This window comes from Cervus elaphus, chromosome 3 (assembly GCF_910594005.1).
Source record: "Cervus elaphus chromosome 3, mCerEla1.1, whole genome shotgun sequence".
In the NCBI taxonomy this organism is placed as follows: Eukaryota; Metazoa; Chordata; class Mammalia; order Artiodactyla; family Cervidae; genus Cervus; species Cervus elaphus.
Genome location: NC_057817.1, coordinates 16,632,383 through 16,652,558, shown reverse-complemented (window position 1 = coordinate 16,652,558; position 20,176 = coordinate 16,632,383). Strand labels below are relative to the sequence as shown.

General features: G+C 38.0%; 1 protein-coding gene and 1 non-coding gene across 6 annotated transcripts in view; one reads left to right on the top strand and one right to left on the bottom strand.

Annotated features, from left to right (window-relative positions):
* Positions 1 to 20,176, top strand: part of MGAT4C (MGAT4 family member C) — a 769,379-nt gene that overhangs the window by 543,910 nt on the left and 205,293 nt on the right. The window lies entirely within an intron of this gene.
* TRNAG-UCC lies at positions 18,655 to 18,727 on the bottom strand. Its single transcript has one exon. It is a non-coding gene; the product is annotated as a tRNA-Gly (tRNA).

Below are 20,176 nucleotides of genomic sequence, written 5' to 3'. Positions count from 1 at the left end.
AGAAGACCCCGGTTCAATTCCTGGGTCGCGAAGATCTGCTGGAGAAGGAATAGGCTACCCACTCCAGTCTTCTTGGGCTTCCCTTGTGAATCAGTTGGTAAAGAATCCACCTGCAGTATGGGAGACCTGGGTTCGATCCCTGGGTTGGGAAGATCCCCTGGAGAAGAGAGAGGCTGCCCACTCCAGTGTTCTGGCCTGGAGAATTCCATCGACTGTATAGTCCATGGGGTCGTAAAGAGTTGGACACGACTGAGTGACTTTCACTTCACTTTAAGGCAAAATACCTGAGAGTCTTGCAGTTCCTGGGCTCCTTTAGCAGCTAGAGTCAGTTTTCCTCCTCCTGCTTTGCTGAAAGCTCTGAGGGGCCAGCAAAACCCTTAAGAAGCTGGGAAGTGTGTGTGTGTGTGTTGAGCAGGGGTGACTGCCTTTCATAAGCCATAACATATGAGGTATGTGTTAGTCTCTCTGTCATGTCCAACTTTTTGCAACCCCACAGACTGGAGCCTGCCAGACTCCTCTGTCCATGGAATTCTCCAGGTCAGAATACTGGAGTGGGTTGCCATTCCCTCCTCCAGGGGATCTTCCCAACCCAGAGATCAAACCCAGGTCTCCCGCATTGCAGGCAGATCCTTTACTGTCTGAGCCACCAAGCAGTTGCACACAGCTGGGGTTTGTTGGCACAGCTCAACTTTCAGCAGTCCCCTTCCACTTTTCTTCTTCATTTATTCTTTCTATATGTCTTGAAATATCCTAATATTTTATTCTATTTTCCCTGACAATAAAATCAAATCAGTAAAGGTCCTCGAGGTTTCAAGTCCTAAGTCAAGTGTCCTGATATACAGAAACTGCAGGATTGAAAAAAAAGTCACTACATGTAGAACACACAGGAAGAGAAACAGTGAAAATGATAGCAACTCTTGAGAATCTGAGAAGACCATCAGGGCTTCACTCAAGCATTTAATTTAGAGAAATGATGCAGTTTCAGATGAAAGAGAGATTGAACCTGCAGCAGCATCAGTGGTTGGCAAAGACAGCGTTGGGGCCAGTGAGTTAAAAGAGAGTACTGTGTTTTTTGCATTTATCTTGCAGACTCCTGTAATGAGAGGGGCTTTGCCACATGTTCTCCAAAGTTCAGCTGAATGGCTGCATTGCTCTGATCTCCTTGGACAGTTCACAGCGTAAAGAGGAACAGGCCTAACTGAAGCCTGAAGCCTTGGAGAAAACTCAAATTCACTCAGTGATCTTTAAATGCTCTTCTCAGGAAGAGCATTTAAGAAGTCTTAGGAAGCTGTAAAAGACTCAGTCAAAGGGAGATACCTGGGTGATTTAATGGGCTAGTAAAGAGAAGAGGGTGGGCATTGAAGGCAGAATAACTTCTGAGACACTGGGAGGCCAACATCAGTAACATGGATGGTTTCGATTTCTTCCTGTCCCTCAGTCTCAGGTGATGTGAGGGCCGGGTGGCCCAGGCATGTTGAGTAGGACCAAACCAATCAGTACAGTTAGTCAGACTGAAGTGAAAGCCTGTCAGCACGTCAGAACAGGCTGGGCAGCCATGTGGGGAAACTGCTGCAGTGAAGACTGGGGAAGGTTCACTTGGCATTTGGGTGACTCCTTGTTGAGCGCTTTCTCACATACGGCTAGTCAAGCTGTTCTAGGATCTGAGACCAGTCCTGGCCCAACTGCCACTGGAGATTCATTGCTGCTTTTCACTGTCTCTTCCTCTTGGGAAGGATAGTTCTGGCCTAGAGGAGGTAAGGGATGGTCTTCCTAGACTTTCATGAGTCAAATCTTGACTCAGTCTGGGAAAATATGGGGACCAAAGTAACTAAGCACAGTAATGAATTATAAGCTATTGAATGAAGTAAGAATTCAATATCAATGACTCCATATCAATAATAAATAGATAATAAAGAAATAAATAAGGGAAGAGTTATAGCCTTTACATTAAATTCAGAGGACCAACTAGGAAATGGAGAGAGTAGAAGTTGCAAAATTGTCATTTTGCTTCCAAAATAGTAATGATTGGATCAAATAAATCACAAATAGATGCTATATCTTGGAGGGGGGAGGGTGTGGATGTGGATCAGAATATCTGTACAGCTGTAAAATGGCTTGTAGAGACTGTTTCTCAGTTGCAAGGAAGAACAAAAAGAATCATAACAGTGGAAAATCAGGCAACACCTTGACTGTTGTTTTAATTTTCAAAATTAACATCACTAGTGAAAGACAGATGGCTACTGTGCATCCCCAGATTTGATTCCTAGAAAAGAACAAATTTACCTATGTATTATTTTTGCCTGGGATCATCAATCTAAAACTAATCAGGAAACATCAGACAAATCCCAAAGGAGAAACATTCAAAAGAACAGACATTGAGGTTTATATTTCTCAAAACTACCAATCTCATGACAATCAGAAAGGCTCTGACATGATTCAGAGTAAGGGAGGCTGAAGAGATACAGTAGCTGAATGCAATCCCCCATCCTAGAATAAAGAATATTTTTTGGTCCAAATACTTTTTTAATGTGGACACTTATTATTTAAAGTATTATATCAGTATATAAGTATTTAGTATATAAGTATTAATACTTATACATTATAAATATTAATATATAATAATATGTTATATTATTTAAAGTATTGTGCTGTGTGCTAAGTCACTTCAGCTGTGTCCGACTCTTTGTAACACCATGGCTGCAACCCACCAGGCTCCTCTGTCCATGGATCCTCCAAGCAAGAACACTGGAATGGGTTGCCATGCCCTCCTCGAGGGGATCTTGCCAACCCAGGGGTTGAGCCCTTGTCCCTCACATCTCCAGTATTGGCTGGCAGTTTCTTTACCACTAGCGCTGCTCGGGAAATCACATTAGTATTAAATTTACTTAACTGGAGAATTTTAGTGTGGTTATGTAAGAGAATATCATTATTCTTAGGAATTAAAGATCAACATATTTAGGAGTAAAAGGCCATGGTGTGTGCAACTTCCTTCAAATGATGAGAGAGAGAGAAAGAAAGAGAGGGAGAAATAGGAGAGATTAAGCAAATGATAATCAGGGTAAAATGCTAGTAATATTTGAATCCAGGTTAAGAGTGTATTGATGTTCTTTATACTATTTTTATTCCTGCTTCATTGTTGTTGTTCAGCCGCTAAGTCATGTTCAACTCTTTGCAACCCCAGGGACTGCAGCACTCCAGCCTTCCCTGTCCTTCACTATCTCCGAGTTTGCTCAAATTCATGTCCACTGAGTCGGTGATGCCATCCAACCATCTCCTCCTCTGTCACCACCTTCTCCTCCTACCCTCAACCTTTCCTAGCATCACAGTCTTTCCCAGTGAGTTGGTTCTTCACATCAGGTAGCCAAAGGATTGAAGCTTCAGCTTTAGCATCAGTCGTTCCAATGAATATTCTTGGTTGATTTCCTATAGGATTGATTGGTTTGATTTTGCAGTGCAAGGGACTCAGGGGTCTCCTCCAGCACCACAGTTCAAAAGCATCAATTCTTTGGCACTCAGCCTTCATTATAGTCCATCTCTCACATCCATACATGAGCACTGGAAAAATGATCGCTTTAACTATATGGATCTTTCTTGGCAAAGTGTTGTCTCTGTTTTTTAATACACTGTTTAAGTTTGTCATAGCTTTTCTTCCAAGGAGTAAGCATCTTTTAATTTTACGACTACTTTTCTAAAAATTTTTTCATTGTACTGCATGACATGTGGGATCTTAATTCCCTGACCAGGGATTGAATCCCCCTGCATTGGGAGCACAAAGTCTTAACCACTGGACTGCCAGGGTAGTCCCTCTTGCTACTTTTTTAAAACACAAATTTAAAATTATTTCCAAATGTAAAGTTCATAAATGAGTTATCCAATATATATTTCTAAGTTAAAAATATCTAGTATGGTGTATTTATTTGCTCTCTCACGTGTTAAAAAATGAATATAAACACTAAGACACACATACTCTTTAATATACGTGAAAGTGCCTGGAAAGATACACATGACAAGAAAATGTTATTGGTTTTTGCTTCTGGGTCAGGGACTGTGTATCTGAATAGGAGAAAGACTTAGTTTTTACCATATAACCCTTTTGTAATGTTGGAATTAAAAAATACATGTACCTTTAAAATTGAAAATGATCGCTTAATTTAATTCAGTTTAATACATATTAATTGCTATGTACATGAGTCTAGGCCCTAGAAATATAGTGAAAAAGCTTCTTTTGAATCGTTTGCCCTCAAGTAACACATGTTCTACTTGGAAAGACAAGGAGAAGATCTTTTAATCAATGAAGAAAAGCAAGAGAACTGAGATCCTGTTATTAAGATGAAATAAGGGAAAAAGAAGTATAGAACCGTGTGGTCCATCTGGATCTCCCACTGTTTTAACTGTACCTCACCTGAAGCATTTATACTTTATTTTTTTCACTTTGTCAGAGATTAAGTAACATTTTCCCCACTGCTTTCTACATAAGGGTGTTCTAACTATTAATAAAATTATTTTTATGGAGATTCTTGAACTTCATTTGAAAAAGGTCTGAAATAAACACAAACAAAGGTAATAATATTAATGTCGGTTATGAAAATACTTCTATGAAACATGCTCAAGTGTGGAAGGAAGGAGAGAGGGAAGAGGAAAAGGAAAGAGAAGGGATATAAGCCTTCTTATATTAACCTCTTTAGACCTTCACCTGCTCTCTGAAATTTCTGTGTAATTTGGCATTTTACAGCAAATGCAGTCATGTTCCTTCCCTCACAGGCTTCCAAGAAAGCAGTTTTCATGTTTTCAAGGCCAGTTTTATTGAGACATACAGAAAGTGATGATTTGGGGACAATTACCTTGCAGTTATTCCACTGAGATTCAATCAAAGTTTGCCACGGTCTCTGATAACTCTTTTGGAATACATCCAGTTTAATAACATAGTTACTGTGGAACATTTCCTAAAGGAAAAAGACAAGAACATCAGCAGAATACCACTATATAAACACAAAGTTAAAATGATAGTGTGTAGAAAGGATGTTAAGGGTCAACTTTTAAGATCACCAAAGCAATAGATTCTAAGTTTGAAGTTGAAACCTGGGACTTAGCTTTCCATGGTACCGTATATTACTGCCTGTATTGAATAATTTTTGAATGTTATTCTGATAACCTCAGAATACATGAGGTCTGCTAGAAATGAACATTTTTTATTTTTAACATTAATACCATTTGCATAATACTTTTCTCCCCAAGTGCTTTCACGTTTATTATCTTTCCTAGAACATTTACTTCTTGTCCAATGACATTTTCATTAAATCACATCACCTCTCCAGTAACCTATTCTTTCATTTTTTAAATGGAAAGTACACTTTAATTGTAATCATAAATAATTCTTTGATTTATTATTGTGCTGGATGCTATATTGATTACTGAATATAAAGGTTTAACAATTTGAGGATGGTATATGATACAAATTTAAATATGTTACAAAGCAATGCCTACGCTGCCTAGGTTTTCTGGCACAATTAGAACTGTCCTTTCAGCAACACCTTTGTAACTGCTGACCCTGAAACCCTATAACCTGAATTCAAATAAATTCTATAACAGAATGCGTAGTATTCTACACATGGTAATTTGCATGGTAATGCCTTTTTTATGTTTTGGTAAATGTGAAGATTATAATAGAAAACGTCAAATATTGTAGTAAAATAAGGAAATTATGAAAATGTATAAAACAGAACAAGGTAACCCTCAAGACAGTTCTTTCAATCATGGATTATTCTTTTCAGATAGCCTCAAGCATCTTCTATGTGTTCAGACCTTTGTATTACTTTGCTATGCAACATGTTGGCCGAAGACTATCTCAAATTTTTCAGCATGAAAGAACCTGAAAGTTGATTGCTAGAAGCAACAGGAGTGGGCAGTATAATATGAGCAAATCTATTCTGTAGCCATGATTCTAAGAAGTTGTGATTATCCTGATAAATAGTTGCTAGAGATGGTTTCCCAACTAAGGAGTTTGCAGTCTTCTGCCAGTACATCATACAGTTCAGTGACAGAGCCTGGAAACAAGGGGTCAGGGAAAAGGTGCAACTGGAGAAGCTGGGGAGGAGCAGAGGGAATATTACAAAAATGAATCTCATAACGCCTTGTATGAACTTTGTGTTGTTCATATGTCCTCATATGGAGGAGGAAGTCACCAGAGTCTCAGCTTTATTAAAGGAGTGACCAATATATGTTTATATTTTAGGGGGAAAAAGTCCTGTTTGATTCTCTGTTAATGAAATGAAAGTAGACACCTTTAGAACAGAGATGTCAGTCAAGTGCATGTTAAGGGTTATTGAGGAAATAGATAATATGGCCTGGACCTCTGTGGCATGTGACTTGTGGCATGGGGAAGAGAAGGAGATGAATTTGAGCAAGAAGGATCAAAAGAATATGCATTATTCAAGTGAACTGAAGTTCATGAGAAAGAGCTGTCCTGGGAATCATAAGGATATAAATAAACCTGTGAAAATTGGTGAAATATCACAGTGACGTGAGAAGAGCCTTTTTTAAGCAGAAAAGAGTTAAGGACTGGTCTTTGAAAAATAACAACACTTAGGAAAGGCAGAAGGAAATAAATAGATCAAAGAATGAGACAAAAAAAATCTAAAATAAAAGTAATATAAAAGGAGTTAAGAGAAAGAATATTTCATGAAGGTGGGAGGAGGCAATAGTGTCAATATAGTACTAGTTAATGTGAGGGGAAAAAATAACAAATTGACAAGTGTCCATCAGTTTTAGCAAAAAGGAGGTCATTGGTGACCTTGGGAATAGCAGATTTAGTGGAGCAGTGAGGGAAGAATGCAAATCAGTATGGGTTTAGGAACGAATTAGAAGTAAATTGGGGGAGACAAAACTCAAGCAACTAATGTGAAGGGAGAAGGAAAGGGAATTAAGTAGAGGGGACAACTGGTGTCGGCCAAGAACTCTGGACTGATGTATGTATTTGTCAAGAATTCTGACTTATGTACCCAAGAACTGTCAGCGCAAACTGGGACTTATGCTTACATATACTGTTTACCAGACACAGATTGGTACCTATTTTGCATTTAGAATGATACTTAAACCACTACAGCATGCTGACTCAGCAGAGTGATTCATACTTGATGGAAAGTTTCCCTCAAGTGTGCATGCAAAATGCAGCGTTAGGCATACAGTCATTCTTCAGAAAGCATCCACATGGCATGGTTAAAGGACTGGCTCTATTAATCTTGAGTTGCCTATCACTTTTGGAAAATCAATTCACATCCTTAGTTTTCTTTGCTTATAACTTTTCCCCCAAATGATGCTTCTATATCAACGTAACTGTTGATTTTGAAATTAGCCCTCATACACAAAGGGCTAAGAGAGACTGAAGGAAGAGGCAGATCACTCTGTATTGGTAGGTGGCAGTTTTAATAAGCAAGGGAACTTACTTACTTAATAAGCAAGGGAATCTTAAAAGTTTATGTAGAAGATTTGACTGGGCTTTCCAGGTGGCTCAGTGGTGAAGAATCTGCCTGCCAATGCAGGAGTCCCAGGAGACAAGGGTTTTATCCCTGAGTTGGGAAGATCCCCTGGAGTAGGAAATGGCAATGCACTCCAGTATTTGTGCCTGGAAAATTCCATGAACAGAGGAGCCTGACGGGTTATAGTTCACGGGGTCACAAAGAGCTGGACTGAGCAAATGAGTTCTTGCATGCATGTGCATAAATGTCACAAATCTCACTCGAATGGTATCGACATTATGATTCTCTCAAAGCTGCATCTTGGGCAGCTTCTAGTGTGGGAGAGAAAAGTGAATGCACACTCCAAGGCCAGGGGTGAGGAGAGAAGGAGTCTGATTGTCTGGGTCCAGCTTGAGAGGGAACTGGCAGGCATGTCCTCTTGATTACCTTCTCCAGCATTTTACCCCTTCGTGACCAACTTTTACAATTTTATATGGCCCCCTGGCATGAAGTGTGCCCTGAACTGTCAGCCTGGGGTTTAACTAGCATGGAGGTGGCTCAGCTCGGGGTGCTATCTTGCTGTTTTGGAGACAGATGCCGCAGCAACTGTATGGACACATGTAAGAGAAAACACATTCAGATAATGATTTTCAAAACAAGTAATTTTTTTTTTAACCAAGAGTCCCATGATCCAAAACACTGATTTACTAAGGTGTTGGTCAGATCACTCAAGGCATTTACTTGTGTTTTTATGTGATTTAATAAAGATGACACATTGGCCAACTGATTAGGCATGAACACACAACGTTCTCTTTGGATAATGGTGCAGGTGCCTCCTTGCAGGGTAGTAATAACGTGCAAGGCTGTTTCACTTTGGAGGAAAGCTTTTTTATTAGAGACGTTTTAGTGTTCAGTATCGACAGGTTTTGTTGGCTATCACTTGAGGCTTACTGAGGGAATTTAGTAAAGGTTTCTATGTGTGCTGTAAATGTCCACTAGGCCATGGAGGAGACAAAGACAGTGTCCAAATGATTGTACCCGTGGAAAACAGAATGTGACCACCTGGCCTGGAAGAGAAGGAGGTTGGCGGCTTTAGGAACTTGACCTGGTTGGCATGTTGTGCATGCTGGCCAGTGGAGGCCATGCTGTTGGTGTGAGATGATAGACTGGGGGTGGAATATGCCAGACCAGGTCTCCCATTTTCTCCCCTCTTTCAATAACACATGTTCCATTTCTGGTATAATGCATTTTAAGAGGTCTGACTTACAGCAGTAAATACTGAGTTGTTTCTTTTCACTCAGGGGTGCAATATAACTTACCTGCCCCGATGTGACATCTCATAAATTTTAGTGGATAATGTCTTTCTCAGGTATGATGGAGCTTGGTGGTCTCAACGGCATAATGCATTGATCCATGGTAAGAATAAGGGCAGAGGCTGTTTTTTTGCATGGTTTCTCTACCTTTGTAGCATTGGATATATTGGCCTGGGTCTCCAGTCTGGTATGTGGGGCAACAAGTCCCACTGGTTGACCATTCAAAGGTGTTAAAGCCTGGAGCAGTACATTAGTCCACCCAGCCAAAGTGGTTTTACTTGTTAGTAATTTAATCTACTGCTTTAATATTCTACTTTGCTTTCCATTAACCCTGCTGCTTGCAAATTATAGAGGAAATGGAACTTTCACATCCTGTTCTGCCCAATTTTGCATATTATGACCTTTGAACTATGACCCCGGATTGCTATCTATTTGATGAGGCTTTCTATACATGGTACTCAGCTCTTCTAGTCTTCTAATGGTGTAGCAAGGTCTGTGTGGCAATAGGGGAAACTTTGGGTTAGGCTAGATACAGTGTCCATGCAAACCAGGGCCTATTTAGAACACTCACTCAGAGGAAAGAGGCCAAGATATTCAACTTGCCAATCCCTCATCAGAGGGGGACTCCAGTGAACGGCACGAGACTCCATTGGCAGTTATCTTGGGCGGTGTTTGGAACACACAGAACATGCTGTTACTGCATTAACCAAGAAACTGTGTCTGAAGAATAATCTGGCATCCTTGGCAATACACTACCCTCTGGAGGCACTACAGTGGACACTCCTCAAGTGCTCTGTCTGCGGTACTCATGTGTCAATCACCAGGGTTCATTTTCAGGTGGGGCAGAAGTTCCCTGATTGCCAGGGGGTATCAGTGCTTTATAAGTGGGAAAGTGGAAGACAGTGAAGGCTGCCTCAGGCTCTTGGAGGTGAACCCAAATGTCTTTCTACATTCCTTGACCCCAGAGGGCTCATTCATGATCTTCCACCCTTCTGCTTTGCATTGTCTAAACCATAGGGTTAACCCTTTTAGAATAGCTCAACTCTCAGTGCAGAGGATTAACAGCCAGGGCTTATGAGTGATTACCAGCCAAACCACTGAGTTCAGCCCATTGGCTGTGGCGATTCCTTTTTTTCCCAGGCATCTATACACCAGGCTTCAATAGGAATTTCCCCTGCTCCATGTCTGAAGGCCACAGAGACTGCCCTGGAATAGGGGTGGGGGCTCTTGGAGGACATGCATACTCTTCAGAGCCTGGAGGCACCTGCAGTTTTAGAGACAGAGGGCTGGTGGACAAAGTACTCCTGTGCAGCCAGTGGGCCACTTAGTCAAAGGGGGAGTTTAAGCCATGACACAGGTCAGTCCACAGAATGTATTTTCAACCCACCACCCCTTGATAGGAAGGGAAGTTCTTACCAGGCTAGGCTTTCCCTTTGTGAGAGGATATATGGAGAAATGCGGTGTCCACTGATAGAAACTGTTGCTCTATGGGGATATATTGGGATGTTGTGCCCTACCAGAGCTGAGACCAAAGTCTTAAGAGTACTCTCTCCTTCTGTTTTCTCTGTCATAGTGTACAACCCATACCTTCTGGAATCACAGACACATCAAATTCAGATGGTAGTCCTGTGCAGGAGATGCTCAGAGCTCAGCTGGTAAAGAATCCACCTGCAATGCAGGAGACCCTGGTTCGATCGCTGGATCAAGAAGATTCCCTGGAGAAAGGGATAGGCTACCCACTCCAGTATTCTTGCCTGGAGAACTCCATGGACAGAGAAACTTGGCATTTTACAGTCCATGAGGTCGTAAAGAGTCAGACACAACTGAGCGACTTTCACTTTCACTAGTAGCTTCACCTTCTTAGAGTCAGCTTGTTTTGATCCCCAGTCCCATATGTGTACTTTCTTTACCAGGTGATATAAGGAATGGAGGCTCTGTGCCAAGTGGGAAATAAAGATCTTTCAAAACTCCCAAAATCATTACAAAGTCTTGTGTCTCTTTCACATTTGTAAGGGTTGGATAGAATTGCATCTTCTCAATTACAGATTCCAGAACAGGGCATGTATTAGCCATCTAAACAACTCCCCAAACTTCTGGCTGTGCCTGGACCTTGAATTTTCTGGGAGTTCATCAGCCTTCCTCTCCCTCTCAGATGTTCTAGCTAAGTTGCAAACTGATCTGCAGCAGAGGCAAGTCTTCATGTGTTATGTCATCAATGAAATGGGCCTAATTTATTGCTCAGGGAGGGAAAAGAGGGAAAGATCTTGGATTACTTCCCATGACATATTGTAGGTAACCTTGAGGGAGCAATTGAAAGGTCCATTGTTGCCTCTTTCATGCGATCTTAATTTTTAGACACCTACTAGAGTCTTTTCCATAAATCTTCTCAAAGATGAAGCACTTTTGTAGGAAAATATTATCAGAGTAAAACAAAATGATCTCCAAACCACTTTATGATCCCAAGGCTACAAAAGGAATGTAGAACACACATTCCAAGGATGGGTAGGGATGAGGCGCCTCTGATTTGGTGCACTCCTGGGTCAACCAGCAGACCTGTCTTCTTGATTACCTCCTCCAAGAGTAGGATGAGCTTATATCACTTTCTATTTAAAATGACTCTATTTAAATATATCTTTTTCAGATGTTATTTAGAATTCATATATATATGTACATATTTAATAGGTACATAATTCACAAATTTACATATTTTTATAATATAGCAGACTAGATGATTTTTCAGAGTGAATTGTGTGTACCAAATAAGAAATTTTCATCTTAGTAGACTTCCATGGCTTCTTAGTGTTCTTACTCGTCCCACCATGATGACATATATTATTTTTAATGATTAGCAAGTAAATGATTATCAAGTACCAACTGACTGTAGTATATCCAGTTTTGGATAAGAGCACTTAATCAATTACAAAATATTTCTGATAAACCTATATATATCAAAAAATAAACCGAAAACTCTTGAAACTATAATGGAATAACAATAACACAGCTGAGTTGTCTTTAACTGATTTTGATAGTAAAAATAAGCTAGATATATAATTTATATATATACTTATGAGAATTTCATTTCACAGAGGAAATTTATTATGAAAGATTATATATAGTTCCCAAGAAAAAAAAAATCAGTTCTTGAGTTATTTAAACAGAATTTATGAATATTGTTAGATGCTCATACAATACATGCTTAGAAAGGGAATTCCTAATCATAATTTTAAAAAGCTATGTAAAATAAATGAAATTATAAGTCTTCTGTTTTGCTATTATCAAGTCTGCTTAATTCACCCTTCACTCTAGTCACAGCATAAAGTAATTGTCTGAGAATTCACCAACAAACCTTTGAGACTATGGTGATACAACTGTGAAACCTAACAACTCAGAGGGAGATTAAAGTTTCCACTCCTGAAACACAGTAAGAATGTCACCTATCAAAGGCTGCACCTTTGGAGTCCTTGTAATAAAAGTCTCAGTCGTAATCTAATGTGCCATTAACATCAGAGTGTCTGCCAGCCTACGATATTGGTTTTGCTTTAAACATGTTGAGTACTAACCACCTGGCTTGCTTCCAGATACCTAGTTGCTTGCAGGGTAATGACTGAAACTTTATCAGAGAAACTTAGCTCTTTGAAAACAGACTTGCATGTAAGCGGCTTATGGAGAAATGTTTTTTGCAACATGTCACTTCATTTCTAAAATATGTTTAATTCACATTGAGCATCAAAGGCATTCGTTTTGCAAAATTCCTAAGATTACACCACATTTGTTGTTGTTTAGTCGCTAAGTCATGTCCAATTCTTTTGTGACCCCATGGACTGTAGTCTGCCAGGCTCCTCTGTCCATGAAATTTCCCAGGCAAGAATACTGGAGTGGGTTGCCATGTCCTTCTCCAGGGAATCTTCCTTACCCAGAGATCTGCCTGCTTGGCAGGCAGATTCTTTCCGTGAGCCATCTGGGAAGTCCAACTGACCAATTAGGTACACATATGTGATAAAGCAATAGTTTTGCTTGTATTCCCCATATATGATAATTCACACATACAAAAAATAAAAATATTTTTAATGGATCTTGCCTCAGGATAAATTATCTCTCTTAGCTTAAAAGTTGCTTAGAGGCAGAAACATTCTCTTTTCAACATTGTGGAAAATATCATCCTTGTCACTTATCAAGCAATTAATTTGCTTAAAGAGGATGTTTTAGAAAATTTCTATTAGTGGCTAAAATCTGATTTATAATCTCTATAGATTTCTAACACATTTTATCTGATTACCAGAACAATCAGTGATACTAAACTTCAGGCATAAATTTTTAGATAATTTTATTTCTATTTGAGCAAGTCTTTCTACCACCTCAACTATTGTAGGCAACCATTACTGCTCAGGATCATGTTGACCCTGGGAAAATGCAGTAAGGGAAGGGATGACCAATTCATAATGTAATGGAAATTACTTTTTCTTTTTGGCACATGTATTAGGAAGTAAGAAAAGGAGAGTGTTTGAAGTAGTCATCTGTTAAAGGTCACATTTTCAGTGACATCTTTGCTACAAATCTGGGAAAGAAATTCTTCAAAATCCTTTGCTTCATCCTGTAGATGGCAAAGGTGAAATTCCTTTTGTATTGTTCAGATTTTTTTTTTCTCTTGGCGTGTTACCAAACAAACACATGAAAGTGCAACTTATTGTGCTTTCAAGTCTTTTCCTGCTCAAAATAGCAATATGTTGGCATGATCAGCTTCACCTTTGTGGCAAATTCTTATTTTCTACCATATAATTAGATCAACTGACTGGATATATTTATTTTCTCCCAAAGATAACTAGTTCAACTGAAATTCATTTATATAAGCATTGTAGTTTAGTTCTAATAATGCCTTTGTGTTAAAGGATGGATGAAATCGAAAAGGTCAAAACCTATTTGACTCCCTTTAAATGTTTGATAGCTTGTTTACTTAAATTTATTCTATTTGAAATGCCAAGACATTTGCCCTTTTCACTTAGCTTGCGGGGCTACTCATTAATATTTTTTTTTCTGAAGTCCAATCATTTCAAAATATTAAACATTTCCCAACATATCTATATGTTTATAAAAGTCAATTAAGAAACAGTTCCTACCTTCAAAGAGCGCTCAGTCTGATGGATGTAAACAACCAGTTAAAAATGCATCATAGCCGCCATTGTCAGTGCCTTTTCATTCGTTCGATACGTACTTATAAGCACCTATTATATACCAGGTACAGCTCTAGGGTTTAAACACATATCAATAAATTCAACCAACAAAAATCCCTGCCCTCACAAGGAGCTTCCATCTTGTTGTGTAGTTACTAAGTCGTGTCTGACTCTTTGAGAACCCATGGACTGTAATCCACCAGGCTCCTCTGTCCATGGGATTTCCAGAGCAAGAATACTGGAGTGGGTTTCCATTTCCTTCCCCAGAGGATCTTCCTGAACCAGGGATTGAACCCACATCTACCTGCATTGGTAGGCAGATTCTATACAGCTGAACCCCCTGGGAAGCCCTTCATCCTAACAATGAGCAATTAAACTGTTTAACATTCTGATCAATAAGATTAACATCTTCTCTCCCCATGGGAACTTGTCAGGGCATGAATAGACAGAGATGGAGGTAAGAGAAAGGAAGTAGTCTTTCTTCTCTTTATTTTTTTTTTTTCATTTATTTTCATTAGTTGGAGGCTAATTACTTTACAATATTGTAGTGGTTTTTGCCATACATTGACTTGAATCAGCCATGGATTTACATGTGTTCCCATCCCGATCCTCCCTCCCACCTTCCTCCCCATCCGATCCCTCTGAGTCGTCCCAGTGCACCAGCCCTGAGCACTTGTCTCATGCATCCAACCTGGGCTGGTGATCTGTTTCACCCTTGATAGTATACTTGTTTCAGTGTTGTTCTCTCAGAACATCCCACCCTCGCCTTCTCCCAGAGTCCCAAAGTCTGTTCTGTACATCTGTGTCTCTTTTTCTGTTTTGCATATAGGGTTATCATTACCATCTTTTTAAATTCCATATATAAGGACAATATTTTGTATTGCTCATCTTGAAAATTCTTCTACATGGTCATATTGTGCTTTTTTGAAACTGTGCTTTCTTACAAATTATAAGCTGATAATTTGCTTATAGAAGTTAAGTCTAATACTATTTCCTACTTATAAACTAAATTATGATTTTCACTTTCACCATGACTGTTCCTGACAGAAGTCTATTCTGCTTTATCCTGGAAAACAACTCTTTATTAAAAACCTCTTTTATGATGCTCATTTTGTTTTTAATTTTGTAATTAGCCCTTTCTATCCTCACTTTCCACATCCTCCATGGATTTAACCAGCTATAGATCAAAAATATTTGGAAAAAAATTACAGAAAGTTCCAAAAAGCAAAACTTGGATTTGCCATTCACCAGCAACTACTTACATTGTATTAGGTATTGTAAGTCTAGAGATGTTTTGAAGTATACAGGAGGGGTGCATAGTCATATGAAAATACTACACCAGTTTATATAAAGGATTTTAGCATTGGCAGACTTGGGTATCTTTGGGGTGGAGGGGATACCTGAAACCAATCCCCCGCAGATACTGGATGCCAAGAGATGGCTGTATATGACTGTGTGCTTTCTGGCATCATTATTAGGCTGTAAGCTGTGCTGGGCTTAGCCGCTCAGTCGTATCCAACTCTGCGACCCCATGGACTGTAGCGCTCCAGGCTCCTCTGTCCGTGGGGATTCTCCAGGCAAGAATACTGGAGTGGGTTGCCATGCCCTCTTCCAGGGGATCTTGCCAACCCAGGGATCAAATCCAGTTCTCCCGCATTGCAGATAGATTCTTTACTGTCTGACCACCAGGGAAGCCATACTTACAGGCCAAAACTATGTGGTAGTCATTCCATTATCTCTGAGACCTAACCCAGCTTATGGCTCCTACTGAAAAACATTTGCTATATTAATTTGTGATATAACCAACCTAAATTAAGAATTAGAACAAAGAACACATATGCACACATTATATTCTCCATTACTAGTCTCTAATTCTCAATTTGAATTTTGGTGTGATTTTGAATTATGTGTGTTTGCATCTACTTACATACCTAAATGCTCTGACATATTCTCCCAATATGTTAGAAACAAAAGTACAATTTCTGATTTCTATAACAGCCATTTTTCCCAAGAAGCAAAAAATAGCTAATTAAAATATCTTATTTTTATATTAATATAATATCTTTTTACTCATTATTCTTATAATTCATGTTTTAAGAAATATGCATTCCTAAAGTCATCTAGATTGTATTTTGTGAACACATGTACCTCTATCATTATGTGAGAAGTTACAACTCTATTATGATTGATTATCCAAAATTTATAACTATTTTTCATTTGCTTTCCAGTATATTTGAATATCTCTGGTCATTAATATTCAGGTTGGTCATTGATTTATGAACAATACTAGTTAGAGTATCTGAAACAAAATTAGGAAAAGCATCAGCTCATTTTTTCTCTTTCCAAATCTTTATACGTTTCATGATCCCCCTGGATATAAGAAAGCATAAGTTCACATTGATAATCCCTGATAGCATTCACTAGTTAGTGGAGATTGGTTCCCTGAGGAGTTAGTCAGTTGACAGGCTCTGTTTGTTTAGTTTGACTTTGCTGATCTTAACAAGAATTAATTCTCCTAGCTGTGGCGAATATATAAGTATTGTAATGATTTACATCTAACAGTTCCTTGCTGACTTTATTTTTTTGTTTTGTTTTGTTTTATATGAGTCTTATATACATAAACCGAAAACAGGATTTATTGGCATGAGGAATCAGTGTCAAAAACGCAAATCCTACTTCCTTCTGTTTCGAAAGGAAAGTTCAACGTTCCCTATATTAAAGTGCAGACAAGTCCTCTGAACGTGAGCTTACTCTTGTCTCTCCCCTCCCGACCCCACCTCCATCAGTATTGATTTATATGTTTCCCCTGATTAATAGAAAGCTCCAGAAACTCTCTTTAGGGATTCAAAGGGCTCTTGTTACTTCAGGCTAAAGATATTTATTCCATTGGTTTAAATAAACATTTTTCTAAAGAATGCATTTATTGCATACATTTTAGATTTGTTGCATGCATTTTAGATTTGGTATAAAATATACATAAAAAGACATCTTAAAATCATCTGCTGATAAATAATGGTGCACTCAGGTAAAATTTTAGGCTATTGATCTTTTTTGATCTTCCTGTTTTTTCTAGTCAAATGAGTTTCCCTAAGGAATATTTAATTGATTCCTTCTGGTTTTATTCTCCTTTTCTATGAGATTGTTTTCCTTGTCTGCAAAAAAGTCAGTAGATAGAAAAGATGGATGTGGATACACAGTTTCAAGAGAAAACGAGCCATATGAAGGGCCTCTATCTTATTCTTCCTTTGTACCTGCAACATCTAATGTAGTGCTTGATGCATAATGTAGTTCAATAAATATTTGTTGACGTGAACAAGCTGTACAAGGAGGTCATGCATAAGATCTACTGAAACAACATGTTATTGTACTTGAAGGAATAGGTACATGGAGAACATTAAAGTCATGACTCAGAAACTGAGAACATCAAGTTCTAGTCTAATACCAAGATGAGGAAAGATTCTGGCTCATGTTTCCTGCTGTGCTACCACATCATTTAACTCCATTATGGAATAGTAATGCCAAAACATTTATTATTTTATTTTCCCCCTACCATACTCACAAAATAATGTTAACACATCAGAAGAAAGGTTTATTTGAGTCAGATACTCCTATTTTTGCCCTGAATTCTCTCAAACACAGATTCCAAACTATTACAATTATGAGCAGTACATTAAAATACAGATTCATGAAAGATGCTAATTATGTAATGCTAAGTAAAAACTATCAGCATAATATTCTATGATCATAACTTTATTTAGCAAGGACCAAAATTTGAAATTCTATTCTATATGTTAAAATACTGAAATCTGATGCATAATAACAGAACTGCCATATTGAACCTATCAAGAATTCATTTACATGAGGGGATAAGTCACTTGAAATATCAGTTATTTTATCCTGAGAATACTTGTGCCTGACTCTAAATGGAAAGCTGCTATTAAAAAGGAGGAATATTTACTAAATCTTCTATTGAGGCTTTAGGAGCACAGGACATGTTAATATTTAGAAGAGTGTAGTGGAGAACTTACTAGGTAGACTGTATTGTGGAGTCAGAAGAGGTTCTTTTTTGAGGTGGGAACCATTACATAACTTTATATTCCAATATGAGCAGTACAGTAGAGAAAAAAAATCATCCATAAGAGAGAGAAAGAGTGAAGCCAGTTGGAAAATGTATACCCAGGAGTACGCATAAAGGGCTGAAATCCAGGCCATTAGATAGAGGAATTGGTTTTAGGCACATGATCCTTTCTTTTTCTTTTTAACAGGAGAAAGGACAGATATGTGGTTGAGTGTGTAGGTAGGTTAACAGACTTGATAATTTACATTGAGGTGAAATCTAAGATGAAATCTAAGAAATCTAAAATGTTCTTATCCAATTTCTCCTATTTGCTCAATGACGAAAAGAACAAGGATATCAAGTGAAAAGGAGAGAGGAAATGTTGGAGGCTTAAGGAGGTAGTGATAAAACTTTTACCAGAATTGAGTTATTATCAGGTATTTCCTCACCAGTAAATACAGATCCTCAGAAAGGACTCCTCATAAACTGTATTCCAGCCATATGGAATTCTTTCCTTACTCCTCAAATATATCAAACCTTAAGGTCTTTGAAAGTTCTGTTGTCCTGATATGAGAATTATCTAACTTTTAAAAAATAATGTATTGTTTTCTTAATTTGTATTTATTATTATTGACTGTGCTGTGTGGCATGAGGGATCTTAGTTCTCTGACCAGGGATTGAACCTGGGCCCCCTGCACTGGAAGTGCAGAGTCTTGGCCACTGGACCACCAGGGAAGTCCCAAGAACTATATAAATTTTAATCATTTTTTAAACCTCAATTTAAATTCCAGGAAGTACTCCTTGTACTTGCTTCTACCATAGCAATTATCATATTGTACAAACTTCTTTGCTTTCTCCTAATGACTGTGTATTCCTCATATGATGGCATTACATCTCCAGTAACTATGGGGAAAATATTGCACATTATAAAATCACAAATATCTGTTATTACATGCAGCTGATTTTGTTTCATTTTCTTCCGCTCTCCAAAATTTAATTCAGTGAGTACCTACAAATTTGTATAGTAAATTTGTATTTAAAATTATATGTTTTTTTTAAAATTGGAGACTATTAGAAGCACTTTTACTCAACTTAATGACTGGTGACACAAGTTGCAATAGTCATTTGAAAAATGCACATGTCCACTATGGTGTATGGAGATTTGAGAAAACAATAGCAATGATGATAACAACAGAAACTAGGAGGTAAGAAAGCAATAATAAAGATTATATAATTCCTAAACTTTGAAAGTTCATTTTGGGTTTAATTATTTCTGAAGAGATTAAAATTAAGTACAATTCATCTTCTACCTGAGATTTTTTTAATAGTGTTCCATAATTAACTCAAGCCTGTTATTCAAACTTTGACTGCCATACAAATATAAAGGTATAATTTAGATGGATAGAAACAGACTTTGCAAGAAAACAATGTAACAATAAAAGCCATTATTTTCTTATTTTATTCAGTGTCAGGAAAGTATAATAGAAAAATCTGTCACTTTTGATGGAGAAGAGAGTGTAATTAAATTTAGTTCTACTTGAGAACTTTGTTTCAATTTGATTTTCAGTTAACCAAAGCTCATTGTTTAGTTTAAAAACCTGGAAATTTGGTTGTCTTATCTGCACAAAGGGATACATTTGAAGTACCGCACCTGATTTTAAAATATATTTTCAGTTCTCTCTGATCTATAATTTTACTTAAAGCTGATTCTCTTTTAAAAAAGATAAATGTTTTTTCTCACATTTCTTATTTTCCTTTTTCAGACAGCTTATATTTTGGATTTTTATACTGTGGATTGCACTGTGTGATGTGTACAAGAGCAGAGTTTCTTTGAGAATTCCTGTTTCTAACTTATGTGTGTGTGTGTGTGTGTGTATTGTTGAACAAGATGGAGGATGCAAAGTTACCCCATTTATTGTTGAAAGATCTTGCTTTTTTTCATTATGATATGATAGAAAGTACCAGAAACTGATTAAAGAAAAAAAAGAAAGAAACCTAAAAATGATACACATGAACTTACAACACAGAGAGAGGCTCACAGACTGAGAAAACAAGCTCATGGTTGCCAGGGAGAAGGGATAGTTAAGGACTTAGGGAAGGTCATGTGCACACTGCTACATTTGAAATGGATTACCAACAAAAACCTACTGAATAGTACATGGGACTCTGCTCAGTGTTATGCAC